Genomic DNA, 24,285 nt, shown 5'->3' with positions numbered 1-24,285 from the left:
CCGTGTGGGTCATTCCATTTCAAATCATCAAAGAATCTGCCGTCATCTCTCAGATTTTTGTAAAACTTTGGGAACCAATTGGGACCCATGAAAAATGGCAAGAACTCAAATATTTTTGCGAACAGCCTCTTAATTAGTGAGATACAGACTAACGAACTTTGGACTATTTGGACTTTGGACTAACGAAAATATTTGAGTTCTTGCCGTTTTTCATGGGTCCCAATTGGTTCCCAAAGTTTTACAAAAATCTGAGAGATGACGGCAGATTCTTTGATGATTTGACATGGAATGACCCGTGTGTGCAGTCCAAGTACCTCTGTTTTAAGCCCTGCCGACGATTAATACATAGCAGAAACTATTAGTGCATTTCCATTAATATTTTGTCATTAAAGTAAATCGCACAAAATGGGAAAAAGAAAACTGCGTACGTAATTGCCCCTAAAAAACACCCCTGTCGACTCCATCGTCATGGATTGTAAAAGCAGGTTAGAGAGCACGGCGTTGCGCCAAATGGAGTTCCACTTTCTGGGAATTCCTCAATCTATTCGTCATTAAATATAATTGTCCAAAACAGTCGAAAAAGTTAAGTTTAATGCTTTTGCTTTAATAAAAAAAACTTGGTGATAAAAAAAAATAGCTAATTTGTTAAAATTTCAGATTTTACTCCAGATTTCGACAGTTATTTAGTCCATCAGATCCGATTTTGAAATCAGATACAATATTTTGATTACGTACTTTCATTAGTCCGTGAGAGTAGATCGTGTTTCCAAAGCAAGACGTGTTTCAATAGGTTGAACAAAATGGTGATTTCAAACCCCAGCAGCGACCTGACAGAGGGCTGACCAAGGATAATGCCTGGATAAAGGATAATTAAATAAGGCCGTTAATAATTATTTGCAAAAGGGGTGTTTTAATTTACCCAAAAACCAAATTGTCACTCTTGCACTCCCCTGGAGTTCCCTTAGGCCTAAGTCACATTTGCCACGGCGGCCGTGGGGTCTCCAAAATCTACAGCCATTAGCAATTATATGGCGGCCGCCGTATTTCCACGGTCACACAATGTAGCAGTCATATATGTTTTTATTTTTCGGGGAGCCGCACGGCGTATTTAGAAATTGTGGAGACCGAAAACGTGGGGTTGCCGTACGGTCTTTGATTTGATGTCGCACGGTGACCTTAAGGGGGCCCTGCGGCGGCCATATAATTTTCAAGGCAGACGCAAGGTAGCCTCAAGGTGCCCGCAAGGCGACCGCAGGGGGGGCCCTAAGGCGAACGTGTGGACAGACGGACGGTAACGAATGGGTTAATTATTAAAAAAAAAATTTGGCTTGTCTAATCGCTACGGCGAACGTAGAAATGAAAAAGGTTATAACTCCGCGTTATAATTCCACGGCGACCCCGAAAGCCTGTAAAAGATAGCCAAATGACGTAGGCCACCGCAGAAACTCTGCGGTGGCCTACGCAGAGTTTCTGTCACGCTGAGGCCATCGCAGAAACTCTGTGGCCGCCGCACGTTTCTGTCAATTCAGAGGGCGTATGGCCGCCGTACCCTCGCCGTAGAGCAAATGTGACTTAGGCCTTAGTTAGTATGTATGCAAAGTTTCAGGCTGATAGGTTTCATAGTTTTGGAGTTATGGAGGACACACACACACACACACACACACACACACACACACACACACACACACACACACACACACACACACACACACACACACACACACACACACACACACACACACAGTCATTTGTTGGTATGGATATCCTCGTATATCCTTGCACATCATTGTTCAGCATTGTGTATCCTCATATTTAATTGTATATCACTCTATATCCTTGTACTCATATATCCTCATATATCCATATGTATATATATATATATATATATATATATATATATATATATATATATATATATATATATATATATATCATATAATGTATATATATATATATATATATACATTGTATATATATATATATATATATATATATATATATATATATATATATATATATATATATATATATATATATATATATATATATATATATATATATATATATATATATATATATATATATATATATATATATATATATATATATATATATATATATATAGATATATAGCATTGTGTATCCTCATATTTAATTGTATATCACCCTATATCCTTGTACATCATTGTATATCCTCATATATCCTTGTATGTACAGCATTGTGTATCCTCATATTTAATTGTATATCTCCCTATATCCTTGTACATCTTTGTATATCCTCATTTATCCCTGTATATATAGCATTGTGTATTCTCATGTATACTTATACATCATTGCATGACATTGTATGTGATCATCTTTAATTATATCCTCATATGCCCTTGTACATCATTGCAGAGCATGGCATATCCTTGTACAGCCTTGTATGTCCTCATATTTTATTGTATAGCCTCATAATTAATTGTATATCCTTGTACATCATTGTACATCCTCATTTAATTACATCATCATATATCCTTGTCTTCAATTGTACAGCCTCATATATCCTTGTACATCATCGCATAGCATATTATCATATTTAAATATATCCTCGTAAATCCTTGTACAACATCGCAGAACATGGTATATCCTTGTACAGCAATGTATAGCATTGTATATACTTGTACAGCATTGTATATCCTCATATTTAATTGTATATCCTTGTACATCATTGCACACCCTCATATTTAATTATATCATCATATATCCTTGTATGCAATTGTGAAGCCTCACATATCCTTGTATATAACCTTGTAATAATTCATGCTCCATGATGTGTAATTAAAGGTAAGAACTGAAAATGAAAGTTATCAAAGGACTATTTACATTCTATTTATATTCAGATTATCAAATGCTAAATCTTAGCAGTAAATGTCATCACCTATTCTGAGAAATTAAGAGATATGTTACTGTTTAATATAGTTTCTCCTTTGATTTGTTGATAACAATGACTCCTCAGAAAGGCAGATGAAGTTTCACTCAAAAACATTGCTCCATCCAGTGCTGTGAGAATGAATATCTGGAATCAATTATCTTCGCACTTGTTCACATTATTGCTTCATTTTTAACGAGGAATCCAACGGTTCAATCCACAGTGCATTGCATCGTATATCAACTGTTCTTGAAAGGAAAGCTTTCCTGAAAACCTCTTTTGGGAAAATGGAAAACCAGAAGCAGTGGAGAGTCGTGCAAAATATTTGGATTTTTTTGAGTAATTAATAGTTTGAATGCTTTATGTTGCATGATGATTGCAAAATATTATTTTTGCACTTAGACCACTACAGTACCAGTATAAAGACTTGCAGAATTACCACTATGAATACTACAACGAGTACAATGACGACAACTACTTTAATGGCTCCAATCATTCCCTCCTTGTGGGATCCAAAGAGGAAGATTTTTGACCCGAGACTTTCATGAACTTGCTGGTCAGGTCTGACGTTCGCATGGAGGTGATTTTAACGTCCACCAATTAATGCTATGAACCAAGGACCTCCATCCGAGGGATGAGGCACTTTGTAATGCAATGCTTTACCAGTCAGGCTTCACCAGACATTTTATAGTGGGGTCGGAAATCGACCCCTAACAGCTCATAGGTAAATGTGCTACTGTGAGTCAAGCATAACTTACGTGTGACAAAGATCAATGGCATTCTCAAGAGGAAGAAATAATTGCTCTTGAAATCTACAAACAAGAACCCTAATCAGTGGTAAATCTCATGGGATTTAGCAAAGTCTGTCGTTTCCCATAAGCTCTGGTTCAGTTTACCTTCAGAGTATACAGCAGTTTGTATGTCCAGCTTTATATATTTTCTAATTGCATAATGGTCAGCTCTAAAAGCATCAACGTTTTCACATATTAGTTCAAGATCTCACCCCCCCCCCATCATTTGTAACTGATAGTCTCTTTCGAATGTCGAGGCTCGTGGAGGAGTGATAACATAGAAGGGATCAAGACATAACAGAACAAGTCAACAGCAGGGACGAAGGACAAAATAAAGGGAGACTTGGCAAAATAAGGGATGTGGGGAAAAATGAGGGAAAGGGGAGGACACAGGAGAGAGAGAGAGCAAGATGGACACAGCCACAAATTCTCAGGAAAGAAAAACTATAAACTTGGAAATAGGTCGGCTTTGGAGGTGGGGGAGGGAGGCGGGGTGGTTAAGCAAGATAGAAAAGATCATGGTTTTGAATGGCGAATGATCTGAGATTGTGGTGAATAGCAATCTAGAAGCCCTGAAGGGAAGAATGAGATTGAAGAGAATGTAGAACTTCATTCCACAGATGGGAAGAAAGAGGACCAGAGGAGTGGAGGTAAGTAGTGATTCTGGATTTGGGAGTTTTAGCAGCAGGGGGTTGCTGGCAGACAATGTGCACACTGCATAAACATGGAGGGGGTGGGGGAGAGTGAAGGCAGAGCATGGAAAGAAGAGCAGGTGCAAGAAAAGAAAGGAGGAGGTAGAAGACAGAAACCACCAACCTCTCTTCGATGTGAAAGTGATAGTCCCACAAAGTCAGTTTCATCATGGGAGATTCCAATGATCTTGAAGGCCTTAGTTTTCCATGACGTCAAGCTGAGCAAGGTGTGATACAGGGGTGCCAGACCCGAAGAGAGAGCAGTATTCCCTCAACCTGTGGATGAATGCCTTGTATGTGGATAAGAGTTCAGCTGTACCAAGGGAGGATTTGCATGACTGAAGATGCCCAGTCAGCGATTGGCTTTGGACACCAACTTAGTTAGATGTGTGGTTTGCCCCCAAAAAAGCATGACTGATAGTGAGGCTCAAAAATCTGAGTGATTGAACTTCTTCAAGAGAATTGTGAAGAAAGTAGATCAGAGGGTTCGCCAGATTGTCCTTTTGGAGAGAGAGAAGAGAGAGTGAGAGTGAGAGTGAGAGTGAGAGTGAGAGTGAGAGTGAGAGTGAGAGTGATTTATCAGGATTGAAAGACATATTCAAAGTGTTTGGCCAACTCATGAATTGATCAAGGTTTGCAGAGAGAGGGGAAGACACTGTTGCTTGCAATCTGAATGATGAGGGATGTTACGTGAGAAGGTAGAGGTGTCAGCAAATAGATAAAGGGAGTTTTCCAGTGAGTCAGAGATCTTAATTTTTTTGTATACCTTGTCGAGGCTCGTATGAGAGCGAAGACACAACGCACAGCAAGGGAGGCATGAGACAAGAGGGGTGGGAGAGGAACGGACAAAACAGTGGGGAACAGACACATTAGGAGGTCTGTGGAAGGGAGAAGGATGGGATGGGGAACATGGGGTATACAGGATGGACATTACAGGGACTTTCAGGAAGGAAAGCAGTGAATTTGAAGGAGGTGGGTTTTGGGTAGATTAACGGGGGTAGAAAAGATCGAGGTTTTGGATAGGGGAAGATAAGAGGTGGTGGTGAACAACTGTTTTGAAGGCCTCGAGGGAAGAATGGGATTGAACAGAGTGTGGGAGTTTATTCCAAAGGTGGGGAAAAAGAGGAATGAAAGGGTGAAGGTGAGTAGCGATTTGTGATTTTGCTAGTTTTACCAGAAGGGGGTTGTTGGCGGACCTTGAGTGCCCTGCGGAAATATGGTGGAGACATATCGCAGACAGAGCCGGGGGGGGGGGCGAGATTGGAGAGGAGACGGTAGAAGAGAGAAAGGCCACCGACCTGCCTGCAGTGATTGAGTGAGAGGCCCAAAGACTCAGCCTCATCGCGGAAGATACCAATGATCCTAAATACTTTGGTTTCCACAGCGTGAAGCTGAGAATGGTGAGAGGCAGGAGCACTAGCCCAGAGGGGAGAGGAGTACTCCATCAGGCTGTGGACAAAAACTTTGTATGTGGTCAGGAGCTCAGGTGTGCCGAGGAAGGAAGCACAACGGAGGATTCCCAGTCGGCGACTGGCTTTGGAGGCAAGATTGGAAATGTGGCTTTCCCAGGAAAGATCATGGCAGATAGTGAGACCCAGAAGCTTGAATGAAAGGACTTCTTCCAGAGGATTGTTGAGAAAGTAGATGGGGGGGGGGGTTCCATATGGTCCTTTCGGAGAGACGTAGTGAGAGTGTGAGATCAATGATGGAAGATTAGGAATTGGACTGCACCCAGAATATTGCCTTGGGGGACTCCTGCCTTAACAGAAAGAGAAGATGAAAGAAATCTGTTGAGAGCCACATGTTGGCTATGAGAGCAGAGTAAGTCAGTAAGCCATGTGTAGAATTGCCTTGGATGCCATTTGGAGAGCAAGGTGTGGTGCCAGACTGCATGGAATGCTCGAGACATGTGTTGAGAGATGGCTCTGACATCATGTCTGGTGTTGAGGGCCTTCATCTATTGTTGGGAGAGCAAAAGCAGCATGCCCAATGTAGAGTGATCTGGTCTGAATAAAAATTGATGACGTGATTAAGCCATTGGAGAAAAGGAAGGATTTGATGTCAATTGTGATGATGGATTCCATGACCTTGCTGATGATTAGAAATTAGCTGTGAGGTCTGCAGTTAAGGGGATCGTTTTTTGCACTTTGTTTATGTAGTGCGGTGATGTTGACTGACTTCCAAGCAGATGGACGATGACATCGAGAAAATTATGGGGTGAACAGACCAGGAAGAGGATGTGCAGGAGCAGCAGAGCATGTTTTTAGGACGCATGTGCTGATGCCGTCCGGTACAGTTGCAGAATCAGAGTCTGGGGTTAGTATGGGGTTGCTAGAAACTTCTCCACCTTCTCAGATGAAAAAGACACAGAGTCCAAGAGCAGTTCCTATCTTCAAGCATTAATTGGTGAACCTTAAAGGAAAACTGAACCATGGGCTTATGGGAAAGTTTGGAGTGTGGTAAAGCTCATGACATTTTTCATTGATTCGGGTCTTGTAGCAGATTTAAAGAGCATTCTTCATTTCTTCTAACAATTGAAAATGCCATTCGTCTTTCGCATTATATATACATATTGGAATGTTCAGCTCGATTGTTGTTTGTTTAAGGACGTGATTCCTCTTTATCGCCGGTCTTGTCAATGCAAAAACGTAGGAAAAGGTCACAGGAGGCAATCACATACTGGAAGAAATTGGCCTTAATCCCAATCTAATTAACACAGGACAGTCTCCTCTCCCCTCCCCCCCCTTGTGTGGTGACACATAACAACTTAAGGTCACAGTTTCTCCACTTACATTACATCTCACATCGAGATGTCTCCTACCCATCCACAGACCATACTACACTATACAACGCTTCCTTTACTATGAAGTTCTTCCATCTACTCCACAAACATGTCTCTGTCATATATATATATATATATATATATATATATATATATATATATATATATATATATATATATATATATATATATATATATATATATATATATATATATATATATATATATATATATATATATATATATATATATATATATATATATATATATATATATATATATATATATATATATATATATATATATATATATATATATATATATATATATATATATATATATATATATATATATATGCCTGGTGTTGGCTTAGTGGTTAGGGTGGTGGCTTGGGATCCCAGGGTCCTGAGTTCAAGCCCCATTGGCTGCTGAATTAACACCAGGGGGTTGACTCAGCCTGTCATCCTTCCGAGGTCGGTGAAATGAGTACCAGTGTACTGGTCCCGGTGTATGCCCCGGTTAGAATAGGTGTACCATATCCCTTTGCGTCGTAAGAGGCGACCAGGGTTGGCGTCAGGAAGGGCATCCGGCCATAAAACATTGCCTCAAGAAAAAGCCAAACCCCTGCAGGGAAAAATGGCTGTAAAAACGTTCTTTTATTTATATATATATATATATATATATATATATATATATATATATATATATATATATATATATATATATATATATATATATATATATATCCTGGTGTTGGTTTAACAGTTAATGTGGTTAAGGTGGCTGGTTTAAGATCTTAGAGCCCTGAGTTTGAGCCCCTGTTGTGCTGTTGATATACCACCAATTAGATTGACTCAGTGTGCCATCCTTCCGAGATGGGGAAATAAGCCAATCGAGTATCCGGTGTCGGAATGGCGATCCATCCAGGATTGTGCTCCTTAGCCAAATGAAACTGCCTTAACAGCCCTATGTGCCTCATGGTGTTAAAGGAATGGACATTGGACATACATATGTTGCGTGAACACGATCCGTCACAGATCAGAGAACAGCGCTTGATTGAAAAACATACACACTGAGGTTTTGTCCCAAGAGATGACCGAGCTTGAGGGCTCAATTTGGTTGGTCTCACACCCAAACGGTGTGGTGAGCAATCCTCTTCTGAGAGTGGGTTAATCTCACGCCAGTTCTCAGGATTTGTTTTAAGTCAATTTAATCCCCCCAAGGATAACCAATCACGTGACAAAACTAGTGATGCACAGAATGCAGATTGCAGAGCTGTTAGAGAGGGAGGGTGATGTCATGCCATTGGGCCCACATGGACACTGGAGGGAGGGAGAGATGGGAGCAAACTTTTGAGCAGTATGCTGGGGAGAACCTCATGTAAATAACCGTCTTGAGGGTCCTCTTACCTAACCACACCTGGTCCTTGCCGGTTCAGATAGGAAGAGCAGATCACACAATGCCCTTTACCTTACTAATCTCTACTGGAAACACTGCCTCCCAATGTCATACAGGAACAGGTCAACTTAACCTAAACATGAAGGTTGTGGGGTAGCATCACTGGCCAGTGGCGCGGCTGTGCCGCTGATGAAATGTCCTCTGCTGGTTAGAGTAGGAATTTGGAATTTGGTCATGGTGCAAGTAATAGCTCACTTACTCTTTGCGAAGGACACCATGGGATCTTTAACGTCCACCAGCAAATGCTGGCAGATAGGATTACCGTTTAACGTTCATCTGAGGGATGGCACACACAATGATGAATCACCTTGCCTATGAAACACTGGGATGACAGTTTATTGCTGGGTCGGGATTTGAACCCAGGCTAGACAGCTGAGAGGAAAGTGTCCATTCCTATTTTCATATACATATACAAGGTGTTTCAAAAAAAGTGGACTATTTGAGCAGCCTGATATTCTGTCATTTCTAATTCTATACCCTCTGTTCTTGCAGGTTATGGTGGTGGGTGGTATGCCATTTCTCACAAGTAGTCAGTAAGACCCAATGTCAACTGTTCACAGTGGAATAAAAAGTGAAAATCGTGACTTTGTGGGTTGACACAAAATTCTACGAGCAGGTGCGCCGACAATACTGTCATTATTAAAATGTTCACACCCATAACGGACCTTCCAATGGGAGGATTCAGTGGTTTGTAGAACACTTTCAAGCACATGGAAGCATGAAAAATCAAAATAAAGGCAACAGTGGCCACGCAACAAGTGTTACCAAGGACCAAGGGAGCATTGAACTTGTGAGAGATTCTGCTTTCAAAAGTCCTAAGAAATTCGGCCGTCGGCATTCTCAAGAATTGACGATCTCAGCCTCATCTGTGTGGCACATTCTCACTTCTGAACTCAAGCTCTACCACCACATCATATCTGTAAGGCATAAACTAACTCTGAATGACATGGCAAGCTGAGTAACAATGTGTGATGGATCATTGACTGAATGGAAAGGAACCCAAATTGGATCAACTCCTTGTGGTTCAGTGAAGAAGCACACTTCGATTTGAATGGTGCGATCAGAAATCACAACATCTTCTGTGGTGCTGAGCCTCCTGAGGAGGTGTTTGTGATGTCTCTCAAGGGCCCCAAGTCCACTTGCTTATGTGCATTGAATGCCAGATGGGGTATGCTGGGACCGTATTGGTTCGAGGATGCCAATGGTAAGGCCGTGACAGTCAATGTTGAACGGTACCGCAAGGTCTTACGCTGATTCCACGCTCATCTCACTCAACTACTGTCTCCAGACCAACTCAAACTTGCATGGTTCATGCAGGACAGTGCAGGTGAAACCATACACTTGCTCCACCAGCTGTTTAGAAATCGTGTCATCAGCCTGGGCACAGTGCATGAGTGGGCGCCCCACAGCCCAGATTTGAATCCACTGGATTTTTTATTTTGGGGTGCTGCCGAAGGTTGTTTAAGACAACAAATGTTGAACGCTGGCTGTGCTGAAACGGGAGGTGGAGGACTACCATCAGACTACCATCCAGCCACTTGCAGATGAGTTGTGGAGAATTTTGGAGTCAGGATCAAAGCTTGCTTGAACAGAGGTGGAGCACACATTGAAAATGTCAACTACAAGCAGCTTGATGAGTGATTTTAAAATGGCATGGTGCATGCTTTCCAACAATGTATCACTGAACTTGCTACCTTTGGCAATATTACTCCAATAAAATGTTCAAATAGTCCACCTGTTTTTTGAAACACCCTAAAAATGCAGTGTTTGTGTATATATATATATATATATATATATATATATATATATATATATATATATATATATATATATATATATATATATATATATATATATATATATATATTCATCCATTTGGATATGAATGGAAATATATGAAACATTGAAGAAAAGACGAAGTTGGACTTTATGGAGTTAATTCCTGTTAATCCATAAATCACATCCATTATGGAACTTAAATCCTTTAACAGATATGGGTGGTTAATGGATTCCAAGAGCTGGTCGATTATTGGCAGCAAAGGCAGGACTATGAGTCATGATCCATCAGTGGAATTTTCACAAAGCAAAAGCAGTTACAGGACTAACACTGCAGGTCTGTTAGCAACTGCATTTAAACTCTGATCTGACGATGTAGGGAACTCATGTTCAAATCCCATAGACCATAAGTTTGTCTACTATTGCCCGTATAATTCACATTAGAGTACACTGATGTCAACTACTGTCTATGTTCTGTGTGTGATGGATGTGCTGCATGTGTACATGATCCTTCATGAGCCTTAGACCACCGTGTAACTCTCACTTAACCACTGCTTATACTCCAACCTGGCATTTCAGTGAAATTGAAATTCTGCTTACAAACCAACAATGAAATCAAAATGAATCCTGAAGGTCATGCATTAAATAGCTTTGTTCACCTGTGCCACTGCTATTATTTATGCCATGAAACATTAACAGAGTGTTTTTAAAGTAAATACAACTCATCAGTTCCATACATTTAATTGACAGTTCAAAGGTAACCACAAAACATACTGTAGGTTAAAATTCTCATCCATTGTAAACAACATGGAAACCAAGTTTTCCTTCCTTCCTAAAAGTACATTTTAATGGATAAGAAATTATTCCCTGTTTAATTTCCCTCTTCAACTTTGCAAAGGGACCGGAGAGAACATTGTAGTGTGTGTGTGTGTGTGTGTGTGTGTGTGTGTGTGTGTGTGTGTGTGTGTGTGTGTGTGTGTGTGTGTGTGTGTGTGTGTGTGTGTGTGTGTGTGTGTGTGTGTGTGTGTGTGTGTGTGTGTGTGTGTCAGCCAGTGAGTTTGCACACAGACAACATTAATATTGCGCCCAAGCGTCCCTAAGCACAGTTCAACTGAATTGTCTAATGTAACCCTGTCATTTTAAAATGTAATTTAACTGTAATTTGGTTTTGTACATTGAATGTGGATGATGTCCAAGTTATCAGAGCCCAAATTGCTGAATATATATTTACCTGTATCACCTGTAGTTTGAGGTATGCTGCAAGGTTGATGCCTTGACTAGCGAGTCCAACTTGCCTTAGGCACAGTTCGACAAAGTTGTCTGCTTCAACCACAACATTTTTATATCAATATAATTTATATCTTGAATGGTATATCTGTGATGTTGAATTTATATCTGTGATGTTGAAGGTCCAAGTTTGACATCTACTGGAATCGATATTATACATTATTCAAAAGTGTTTTATTTTTTTAATTGCAATGCACACATGCAGCTTTGTACAGCAATGAAATAGCATTATAAATTTTTTCAATTAAAATCAATGCTAAATGATAAAAAAATTTAATCTAATCTGAATTTTTAATCTACAAATCTCGAAAATAATTCAGACGAAATTGCCGAAACATATCTGTGTGTCAGTGAGTGAGTGAGGGAATCCACACTGATTTGCAGATCCACTGTAATCTATATAATCCAGTGATACTCTGGATTGTTAAATGCTCTGTTTGGGTTTACGATTTATTTTCCAATATTTTCAGCAATTATTTGGTTCAGTTCATGACTCTCTGTCAGTGGAAAGGTCACATCCCTGATTGTTTATGTGTATGAATAATACGGGTCGGTACAAAAGTCATTCCTCTTATTTAATTTCTCATTGGCTATAATTCCAATTCCAATGAAAATTTCAGGGAATATGCATCCATATTTGGCAAATACAAAGTTATTTTTCCACATATGTCTGTCAACTGACATACACTTTCATGAGTGCATCAATTTGACTCTTGTTTACCGGTGTCATAGCGTTTGCAGGCCAACCACTTGGAGGCTTGTCGTCGATACCGGTTTCTTTGGTTACGAACTGTAAAAAAAAAACACTAGAAGGGCACTTGGTAGAGCGCATACCTTTGCCCTGTAGTGCCTGATCCACGAGAACAGATCTAGTCAGGTGGCTTAACAAAATTTTAGGGACACGACGGATAAAAGCACTAAACTTTTTCCATGTGCTATCCATTGCCTTAGATTTAAATTTTTGGTAGGACCCACGTCCTCAACATAGAGGATGGTGGCCATCTTGGAACCTATAAGTGCCATTATCTCAGCTTCTATGCCATTTAGGATAGCAATCTTGGTGTCTAAACACACATTTTCTGGGACAAGGAATGCAATTATACCATTAATAATATCAATAAATGAGTTATTTATTGAAAGTGTGTGTTTACATGTAAAAGAATACACTAGTTAGTGGTTATTTGTTGATTTCTTATTATTATTAGACATTATTCAATGCAGTAAGTAAACATGAACAGTACTCTTGTAAACAGACATAAGATGACATAAAAAGACATAATCACAATCCTTGTATTCTGTTACTACTTAGTCATTATATAATACTACAAATACTATGTGACTATACTACCAATAAACTCATAGTTCTCATCTTCTAATTTGCATATATTCCGTTTGCATGATGGTTCATTGCTCCCTTCAAAACATTTAGCAACTTGATGGGGACATACCAGATAAAAGCACCAATTTTTATGTGTTACGAGCTTGATGTATAAACTTTCATTTTTTGGGAGGACTCATGTGATCGAAGCTATACGACACCATTATATACCATTTTAGTGTATTATGCCATATTTTGCCAAATATGCACACAGAATGATAAGATATTCTATATTCTTTCATAAATTTCTTAAAAAGAGTTGATTTTCTGAAAAAATATTATATCTCATTTGTAAAATCACATGAAATGTTTTTTTAAAATATTTATTTACTTTATAACATCCCATTATACATGTAATGTTCTTTACCACTTTGAATCTCGCAAACAACCGAATGTACTCCATATCTAGATATACATGCATGCAGTATTGGAGTGATCATTGTGACAAACATAATATCCAGGTCTCCAGTGCCTCACTGGAGGGCAACAAATCTAGTTCACCGAGTCTCAACCAATGTCCCATATGATAATATAAATGACACCTCCTATTGTTCAAGTAGAACAGGAATAAACATATTCATAGCATATTCCCTACTTTTGACATACACAGCTGCAAAGTTCAGTACATCTCCACTGGACCTTTTTGCAGGCACACCTGGTACTGCAACCATTCTTGCTCTTGCACCCACACTTCACCAGTTCATTACACGCCTTAAAGGAAATGGGTAGGGTGGGGTCCAGACGGGAAACCATTATTGATTTTCCATCTCCCAAGTCCAACCCCAGCCCTCTGGAGTAGGAGTGTTCTGCTGAGGCAAAAGGCTAGTTGCCCAGATGCCTGTCTGGTAAGCTGCACGCTTTGTGTGCTGTATGAGAGCATCCTGAGTTGGTGGTATGTTCTCCATTGTCTTATTCCTCTGACAGAATAACACCCTCCTTACTTCATTGACCAATTCCAAACTGCTTGTTTTGTCATATTGAAGGACAGTGAAGTGCTCAAGGATCTGGAAGTGCTGAGAGTCCAAATCCATATGCTTGTATGGATTCAGTGCCATATAGCTGAATGTTTGGGTAACTTCAGGAAGTGAATTCCAGGTCTCCAATGCCACTTTTTCCCCTTGCCAAAGAAACCAGATGTTGTGTCACAACCTGTGAAGCTGTGGAATCCAGGCAAGGCTGCAGATCTCTCTTTGCCCAGCCTATGACAAATGGAATTGACATGAAGATGAACAAAATCCTTGCCTGTTCCAAATGCTATCCAGATGTCTGCACTTGGATAAATGGTGACCAAGTCATGAAATTTGCTGATTAGGATGACGAGAACATCAGTGTCCACAGTGCGTACCAAACACATGGTAGATTCTGTTTCCAGAGCATCCTGAATGTGAATCAACAGTCTGGTGTCTGCCTCTTCGTGGTCACATGGCAACATGTAATGATTAGCACCTCTGGCCACTACATTCTGTCCAGATGTAATAAATACTGACTTGCCATTGGGAAAATTGACGCATGGTGATGCAACTTTATCCGACAAAAATCCAAAGAGTTCCTGCTTGTTAGCTGAATCTTGTAGAAATTCCTTCCAGTTTCCTGGGACTTTGGTTTTACCAGACACCTTTCTACGAACTCCTTTCCCTCTCTTTTCCCTTGCTGTCTCCTTGAGGCTGCTGGCAATGTAGGTATCCCAGACCACATATACTCTCTTGGTATTATGTAATTGACTGATGAGGTGTGGAATGAAAACATTGTCTGCATACTCATCAAATGTGGTAATATTTGTCATAGGAAGGAGGTGCACTCCAGCAGCACCATCCAGTGCTTTGACATCAAAGGAAGTTGGAGGCCCAATGTGACTTTCCTCATCCAAGTTCTTCAGCAGATCAGACTTTTTCCCGAGACGTAGTTTTCCACTGTCTGACAGAGACGGAGGGTATGGATGATTTTCATGTGAAAAGAATGTGCTCATATCACAATCTCTGTGCTGCATCACAATATATAATCTGGAGAAGAGTGAAACATCATTCTTCAGCATCACAATCTTCCCAGCTTGTTTGGATTTGATCTTTGATTTTGGACTTCTGAAGAGGGCAAGGGAATTTTTCTTTATGGGAACATGAATCGACTGTGTGCGATCATTAATCACTAACATGTGGTAGCTCTTGTACTGGTTCACTCCCAATGCTTCAATAGTGCGAACTGTATTGACTACTGAGTCATCCATGACATTGGGGCTGTCCAAGGAGGTCAGTTCAGAAGAGTTGTTTCGGAAAGGATTGTCCATCTCACAGATTGTCTCAACTAGAGCTGAAACTTGTTGTTTGAATGTTTTCTGTGCAGACAGGCCCTCTTCGTGGTGCTGCAGGTTGTTCTCATCTTCTGTGTAGAAGTACGTCATGTCAAATTCTGTGAGAAGCCAAGCTTGCTCAGGACCAGCTATCATCCAATTCCTGAAAGCTGATGGGTTTTCAGTGAGTCCCACTGTACCACCTGAACTCTTGACTGTTAGAGGGTCACCACGTGACAGACTCTACAGTGTTGATAATCCTGTTATATGCACCTAATATAATTACTTTATCGCAAACATTAATAATATATATAAACCGAATAGTTAAATGGGTTATCGAGAAATAACCATCAAAATTCGATCAATGAATAGTCATAAAATATATAAATTATCACAATTTGACCTAGTTTTGGTCATAAATATAGGTCAAGGTTATATGAGATTTTAATAGTCATACCCTGTGGTAATATACAAATTTAATATAAGATAGATGTTCTTAGTTCTGTTCTTTCAGGGCGGTAACCATTTGAATCGCAAGAAAAATGGCTGATCTGATGGGCAGACAGAGAGACGGACAAATTAGCTGATTAGATGGGTCCTACTAAAATATCATTACTAATGCATCAAGGAACAAGTGGAAAAAAATTTGGTGCTTTTATCCGGTCTGTCCCCATAAAGTGAAAATTTGTCTCTAAGCCACCTGACTAATCTGGCCTAATACATTTTGAGATATTATGCTATGTATCGTTTTTAGCCCGATCTCTCAATGGTGAAGAATCACTTAAAAAATTCTAGTAGTCGGATCCGGATCCAGATATTCACCAAAATATAATCAGTTCGCCTTTGTCACACACAACCTACCCACAAAATTTCATCCGGATCCGTCCACAACTTTTTGAGATATCATGTACACAGTAAAACAGACAGACAGACAGAAAGCAGTGAAAACATAACCTCCTTCATTTTCTGTGGTGGAGGAACTCAGAACAATACCCCTGGGCACTCACGTGGTAGAATAATGATACTGAGGAGTAAGTCAACATGGGACGGAATCAGCAAAATGTACCAATGAACCAATGTTATAGCAAATACTTACTTTGAGGGGCAAACCCTCCCCCCTCCGCCCCCGCTCCCCCCCTCCCCCAGAGGTTACCATAGACCCCAATTTTTTTTTAATGTCATGAACAAACTTTGGTAGATCACGAGTGATGAACGTTGTGGTGAAGTTTCATCGAAATTGTGTGTGTAGTTTCAGAGAAGAAGTTGCAAGTGTTTGTGGACGGATGGACGGACGACGTTCCAGGTGCCATTCCACAAGCTCCCTAGAATTACGTTCCAGGTGAGTTAATAAGAGACATTACTTTCATCCCAACCCTCGTATATATGGTAAGATCCCATAACTGTGTACAGTAAGTGCAAGATAAATTGTGTCCCATCACAGCCATTGTGCATGATTTGTGACAAGTATCATCTGCCACTCCAGCACATTGTCTATTGCCTTACTATAACACCATTATCAGGAGACTGTTTTGTGGTTGGGAATAAATAATTTATTTATATATTCATTCATATGCAGCCTATAAGCCTGGTGTTGGCGCAGTGGTTAGGGCAGCGGCTTGGGATCCAAAAGGTCCTGAGTTCAAGCCCCGTTGGGCCACTGAATTAATACACCAGGGGGTTGACTCAGCCTGTCATCCTTCCGAGGTCGGCGAAATGAGTACCAGTATACTGGGCCGGCGTATACCCCGGTTAAAATAGGTGTACCATATCCCTGTGTCGTAAGATGTGACCAGGGTTGCGTCAGGAAGGGCATCCGGCATAAAACATGTGCCAAATCACGATGCGGATCATACGGATGATCCGCTGTGGCGACCCCTAACGGGAGCAGCCAGAAGAAGAAGACGAAGAAGAAGAAGCCTATAGCTGCATGGCTGCATCATTTTCTGGAAGTGCCGCTGTGCTGCTGATGCAATGCCCCCCATTACCAGTAAGCCAGTACTCGTTATTCCTGACCTTGGAAGGATGACAGACTGGGTCAACCCACCTGGTGTTAATTCAATAGAGACAGGGGCTTGAACGCAAGACCCGAAGACCTTAAGCCAGTCACCTTAACCGTTAAATCAACACCAGGCTTCGAATAAAGATGATTAGGCTATAATAATAAAAAGTTTGCGGCTGTATCCATCTTGTTTACCCCGTATACTCCCTTTGCTCTCACTCTTTCTCGTGTCCCTTCTCTCTCAATGTCTCCCTTTATTTGATCCCTCAACCATGCTGTTGGTGTATCCCCCCCTTCCACCCCCCATATCTCTCTACTGTTTTTTACTTACGAAATCTAAAGATTTCGTAAGTATATTGATGACTTCTGTCATCTGTTTGTGTGTGTGTTTGTTTGTTTGTAGGCACGATAACTCGAGAACGGAAGAAGCTAGCAATGTCAAATTACACCACGTGATTCAGGAGGGTGATGGCTATCGCTGATTAGATTTTGGTCAAAATCGGTCAAAGGTCAAGGTCACAGTGAGGTCAAACATTCGATTTTTGATGGTTTGGTACAGAATCATTGTAGAAACTTCTGGTTTGCGTCGCTACCTTCTCCAGAGACAGCTTTTATTAGACTAGGTCAGAGGTCAAGTTGACGATTTCGTAACTACCAGTCTATGACTGCTTGTTTTATTATTATTCTGTTACATCTGGTCCGTTTTGTGTTTATGTTCCTCCATGAGCCTCAACTATGTACATTGTACACATATATATATATATATATATATATATATATATATATATATATATATATATATATAAAAACCTTCCTCACAGATCACTCTATGTGTGCATTGAGCAGGTCGTAGATCACATTGGGGCTCATGGGGAAAGAAACACAGTGGATGCAAAATACCCGGCTATCATGCCGAGTTTGTAGACTGTTTGGCATCCACATGTCCCGATACATTGCCCATATTTTTGCATCTCCAGGACTGATGTCAATATTATTTTAACTTGTTTGAGTCCGTATATAACTTGGTCTTTCTGTAGTGTGACAATGGAATAAATGCTTATAGCTATTCAAAAATGTAACCTCCAATACCCCTTTTCATGACTGAGACCTTGCTAATGACAGCTGCACAGATGACTTGTAAATAAATGCACAAGAAGCTTGACATCTCCTCAACAAGACTGATGATCGTGAAAGTATAAAGTTTATGTTGCGACAATATAGCACCGATTCAAATAACTGACCAAAAACATGGAGCCGTCAGGAGGAAACCAAATCGACAAAGATGGAGTCATCAGGAGAAACCTGTATAGGATTCGGGTTTCGGCTGCAGTTCCTCTACCGTCAAACCCATCCAGGCATAGCTATGTTGAATTGCATGCAATTATTTACTGCCAAATCAAAAGGAATTGTGGATTTTATTGATCACAGTTTGTCAGTCAAAATTATTTTGACGGGATGGTTGACTGGCGGATGACTGTTCTGTTGAAAAACCTTGACGAGTTGAGATGATGTGTAGGCCCGATCAAAACAAATTTGGCAGCTGCCAGGGTCAATAATCAAGTGAGAAAATGAAAAATTGTTGTTTTTGACTTATCCAAAGATTAAGTTGCGCAGAATTATTCGAATTTTAGTACAGTTTGTGACGATCTGTTCTACATGGTACTGGACCACAGAAAACCAAAGTTCAAACTGGGTTGTCACAGTGTAGACGAACAATGATTGACATCCTTGATTCAGGTCATCTGATGACCACACTAACAAACATCGACAAAGTGAACATTCTTTAGTTGTAGGATCACCACAAATGAGTGAGGGATATTGACAAATAAATCTCCCAGAGCATGTGGAGTGTGGGGAAACGATACTCCATGAGGAAGTGGTTTTCATCATACAAGTGTGTAAAACTCCAACTTTTACAAGAAGCACCCTTAATGTATTAGAGTGGGACAAAAGAGAAATAGAAGATGAATGAGACACCAGAGAGCAGGACCAAAGTTGGCCTGCAGTCTCAAGTTAGCTTTCCAAATCTTCTATTTGCACAAATGGGCTGGCAGGATAGCCTAGTCCTGAAAGGTAAGTACACTCACCTCTGAGCTGTTTCGACAGGGTTTGAATATCGACCCAACTACAAACTGTGACCCTAATGTTTTGTAGGCAGAGCATCAATGTGTGTGCCGTTCTTCAGATGAACGTTAGGCTGGGTGTCCCATCTGTCGGCATGAGTGAGTGGATGTTAAAGATCTCAGTGTCCTTCAAGAAAAGTAGACGAGCTATCATGGGCACCATGAACAAATTCCAAATTCCTGCCCTGACTGATTTCTGGGAAAGCATAACCCATGCCTCAAAACCCATGCCCATCCATCCATCCATCCATTGGGACCATACTCTGTGAAGAGCGTTGTTGCTGCCTAAGCAGTCTCCTTGGCTATTGGGCACAATCCTGGACAGGTCGCCACTCCGACACATGATACCAGCATGCTGGCACTCATTTTGCCGACCTCGGAAGGATGACAGGCAGAGTCAACCCCACCTGGTATTAATTCAGCAGCCAAGGAGGATTTGAACTCAGGATCCGAGGATCCCAAGCCCACCACCCCAACCATTAAGCCAAGACCAGGCATAAACCCATGCCCCAAAAGCCCCAAATGTCCCAGCATAACCCATGCCCAAAAATACTTTGGGAACATCAACACTGGAAGGAGTATGGTACATCTCATCTCATAATTTTCACAAACAGTAACAGGATATTTTCCTGTACACCCCGTGTGCATAAACATGGACAGTAGCTTTACATCTTTCATGGCATTACAGAGTATGTCAGCACGTCCTACTGTGATGGACATGTAGTTTGCCACATGGAATGTTGTACGATTTCTCGACACACATTTCTGTCAGGTTAATTAAGGTATCATTAAAAACATCAAAGGGACAAGCTGCAAATTACATGCATGGCATATCTGCACTGGAGATTATAATATATATTAAACATGTCATTCATTATACGGACAAAGTTACCCGCATGCTGTGCGAAAACGTCATGCAAGACACAGAGAATGACAGTTAGATTCTGGCAAGAAAAATATGCCTGATTTTTATTTTTAATTATAAGTACACAGAAAAAAATAAAACAAACAAAGAGATTCCTGCAGATCTATTTGGTATCTGTGCCCCAGATTTGTCGAGCTTCCTGGAACTGACAAATAAATATTTAATTGTCAATAACAACCGCAGGACTGGCAGGATAGCTTAGGCCTTAGAGGTATGCTCCTCACTTGCATTTTGAGCTGTTTATCCTGTGTTTGAATATTGACTCAGCTATACACTCACCAATAGATCAATGTGTTCACTGTCTGCCTGTCCAAGGATGTAAAGCTGGATGACTTGTCAACCAGCACTGGTCGTTGGTGGACATCGATGATTCCATGGTGTCTTTCGTAAAGAGTAAGTGAGTTGTCATCAAAACCCTGAAGAAACTACAATATATATATATACATATATATATATATATATATATATATATATATATATATATATATATACATATATATATATACATATATATATATACATATATATATATATATATATATATATATATATATATATATATATATATATATATATATATATATATATATATATATATATATATATATATATATATATATATATATATATATATATATATATATATATATATATATATATATATATATATATATATATATATATATATATATATATATATATATATACATACATACATATATACATACATACATATACAAGCCTGGTGTTGGCTTAGTGGTTAGGATGGTGGCTTGGGATCCTAGGGTCCTGAGTTCAAGCCCCGTTGGCTGCTGAATTAACACCAGGGGGTTGACTCAGCCTGTCATCCTTCCAAGGTCGGCGAAATGAGTGCCAGTGTACTGGTCCCGGTGTATGCCCCGGTTAGAATAGGTGTACCATATCCCTGTGTGTCGTAAGAGGCGACCAGGGTTGGCGTCAGGAAGGGCATCCGGCCATAAAACATTGCCTCAAGAAAAAGCCAAAACCCCTGCACAGCAGGGAAAAATGGCTGTAAAAACGGTCATTTTTATTTTTATATATGTACATATACACAATTGATATATATATATATATATATATATATATATATATATATATATATATATATATATATATATATATATTAGATAGATAGATAGACAGATATATAAATATATATAACAGATTATTATTTTTTTTTTTTTTGGATACTTTGTCGAGGCTCGTATGAGAGCTAACACACAAAGTACAGCAAGGGGGGCATGACACAAGAGGGGAGGGAGTAGGAAGGACAAAACAGTGGGGAACAGAGACATGAGGAGATCTGTGGAAGGGAGAGGGATGGGACAGGGAACATTGTGAATAGAAGATGGACATTACAGGGACTTTCAGGAAGGAAAGCAGGGAATTGAAAGGATGTGGGCTTGGGTGGATCATCGGGGGTAGAAAAGATCGAGGATTTGGATGGGGATGATATAAGAGGTGGTGGTAAACAGCTGTTTTGAAGGCCTGGAGGGAAGAATGGGAATGAATAGAGTGGGGAAATTTATTCCAAAGGCAGGAAAAAAAGAGGAATGAAAGAGTGAAGGTGAGCAGTGATTCGTGATTTTGGTAGTTTTACCAGAACGGGGTTGTTGGCGGACCTTGAGCGCCCTGCGGAAATGTGGTGGGGACAAATCGCAGAGAGAGAGAGAGAGAGAGAGAGAGAGAGAGAGAGAGAGAGAGAGAGAGAGAGAGAGAGAGAGAGAGAGAGAGAGAGAGAGAGAGAGCAGGGGGGGCAAGACTGGAGAGGAGATAGTAGAAGACAGAAAGACCACCGACCAACCTGCGGTGATTGAGTGAGAGGCCCAAAGACTCAGCCTCATTGCGGGAGATGCCAATGATCCAAAATGCCTTGGTTTTTACAGCGTAAAGCCGAGAAATGTGGGAGGCAGGAGCACCAGCCCGGAGGGGAGAGAAGTACTCCATCAGGCTGTGGACAAAACCTTTGTATGTGGTCAGGAGCTTAGGTGGCCGAGGAAGGACTTTGCACGACAGAGGATTCGCAGTCGGCGACTGGATTTGGAGGCGAGGTTTGAAATGTGGCTTTCCCAGGAAAGGTCATGGCAGATAGTGAGACCCAGAAGCTTGAAAGAAAGGACTTCTTCCAGAGGATTGTTGAGAAAGTGGATGGGGGGGGGTTCTAAATGGTCCTTTCGAAGAGACAGAGTGAGAGTGTGAGATTTGTCCGGATTGAAAGACATGTTCCACGTGTTGGACCAGTTTGTGATTTTATCCAGATCTGCAGTGAGCGAAGAAGCTGCTGCTTGCCGGTCCGAGGGATGACCAATGGTACAGCAGAGGGTGGAGTCAACAGCAAAGAGATATGGAGGATTTTCCAGAGAGTCGGAGAGATCATTGATGAAAAGCAGAAAAAGAACAGGGCCCAGAACGCTACCTTGAGGAACTCCAGCCTGGACAGGAAGAGGGGATGAAAGAACTCCATTTAGGGCCACACGTTGACTGCCTCAGGAGAGGGAGTCTGCGAGCCATGAGTGGAGATGGCCTTGGATACCATAGGAAGAGAGTTTGGTAAGCAAGGCAGGGTGCCAGACCGTGTCAAAAGCACGTGCTATTTCCAGGGATACGGCTGGGATTTCCTGTCTGGCATTGAGGACCTCCATCCATTGTTGGGAGAGCAGAAGCAGCATATCCAGGGTAGAGTGACCTGGTCTGAAACCAATTTGATGATTGGAAATCAAGCCATTGGAGAAGAGGAAGGATTTAATGTCTGAAGCGATGATTGATTCCATAACCTTGCTGATGATTGGGAGAAGGCTGATTGGTCTGCAGTTGCAGGGATCGGTTTTAGCACCTTTTTATCCAGGGCAGTAATGTTTGCTGATTTCCAAGCAGATGGCAGATGACCTTGAGCAAATGAGAGGGTGAATAGAACAGAGAGAGGGTGAGCAAGAGCAGAAGAGCAGGTTTTTAGGACACGTGGGCTGATGCTGTCTGGACCGGTTGCAGAATCTGAGTCGAGGTATGACAGCAAGCTCTCCACCTTGTCAGGAGAAAAGGACACAGAGTCCAGGGACAGTTGGGTGCGACTGGGTAAGGTGGGTAGAGAAAGTGATGGGTTTTGGACACAAGATTTAGCTGCAAACACCGAGTTTAGGCATTCAGCTTTTTCAAGTGCGGTATCAGCAGTGTGGCCATTTGAGGTAAGGGATGGGATGGAGGGGGAACATACACCAGAAACAGATTTGATTAGACGCCACCAGGATTTTGAGGAGGGAGAGAGGTTTGAGAGTTCAGACTTGAGATGAGAAAGATGTTGTTTTCTGGCTCTCCTGAGGGTAGATACACACTTGTTCCGAGCTTTATGGAAGGAACCGAGATTGCCCTCAGTAGGGTTTGCTTTCCATGAGGCAAAGGCAAGTTGTTTCAGGACAACTGCCTCACCACGATCTTCAATGAACCAAGAGCGTGAGGAAGGGTAGGACAACTGCAGACGAGAGGGGATAAATCTGTGCATGAGGGAGAGCAAGTTTCTTTGAAAGAATTCCCAGGATGAGTTGATGTTGGAGAAAGTAGCGATAGGAGACCAGTCTATAAGTTTGATGGCTGCTTGGAGACCCTGCCAGTCGGCTTGAGTGAAATGCCAGACTCGACGGCGGTGAGGTGGTTCTCTGATAATAGCCAGAGAGATGTCCACTTTGACAAGGACGTGGTCAGAAGAACCAATTGGAGCGGAGGAAGAACAGCAGATATTGTCAGGGAAATTTGTCAAAATCAGATCCAGAAGAGATGGAGTACCATTGGTTGAGATCCGGGTCGGGAAGTTGACCGATTGAGACAGTCCCAATGAGTCGCAGAAAGCTTTTGCTGAGGTGCCAT

The 24,285-nt window shown here is 41.0% G+C and overlaps 1 protein-coding gene and 1 pseudogene across 3 annotated transcripts in view; both read right to left on the bottom strand.

Moving 5' to 3' along the window:
* The window catches only part of LOC147022052 (caskin-1-like), a 268,997-nt gene that overhangs the window by 209,952 nt on the left and 34,760 nt on the right, over positions 1-24,285 (bottom strand). The window lies entirely within an intron of this gene.
* LOC147022053 (uncharacterized) lies at positions 13,582-15,541 on the bottom strand (annotated as a pseudogene).

The sequence above is a fragment of the Eptatretus burgeri genome, chromosome 8 (assembly GCF_056783735.1).
Source record: "Eptatretus burgeri isolate ZD-2024b chromosome 8, Ebu_testis_v1, whole genome shotgun sequence".
Lineage (NCBI taxonomy): Eukaryota > Metazoa > Chordata > Myxini > Myxiniformes > Myxinidae > Eptatretus > Eptatretus burgeri.
Note: the sequence above shows the minus strand (reverse complement) of the source record. Positions and strands in the feature narration are given on the sequence as shown.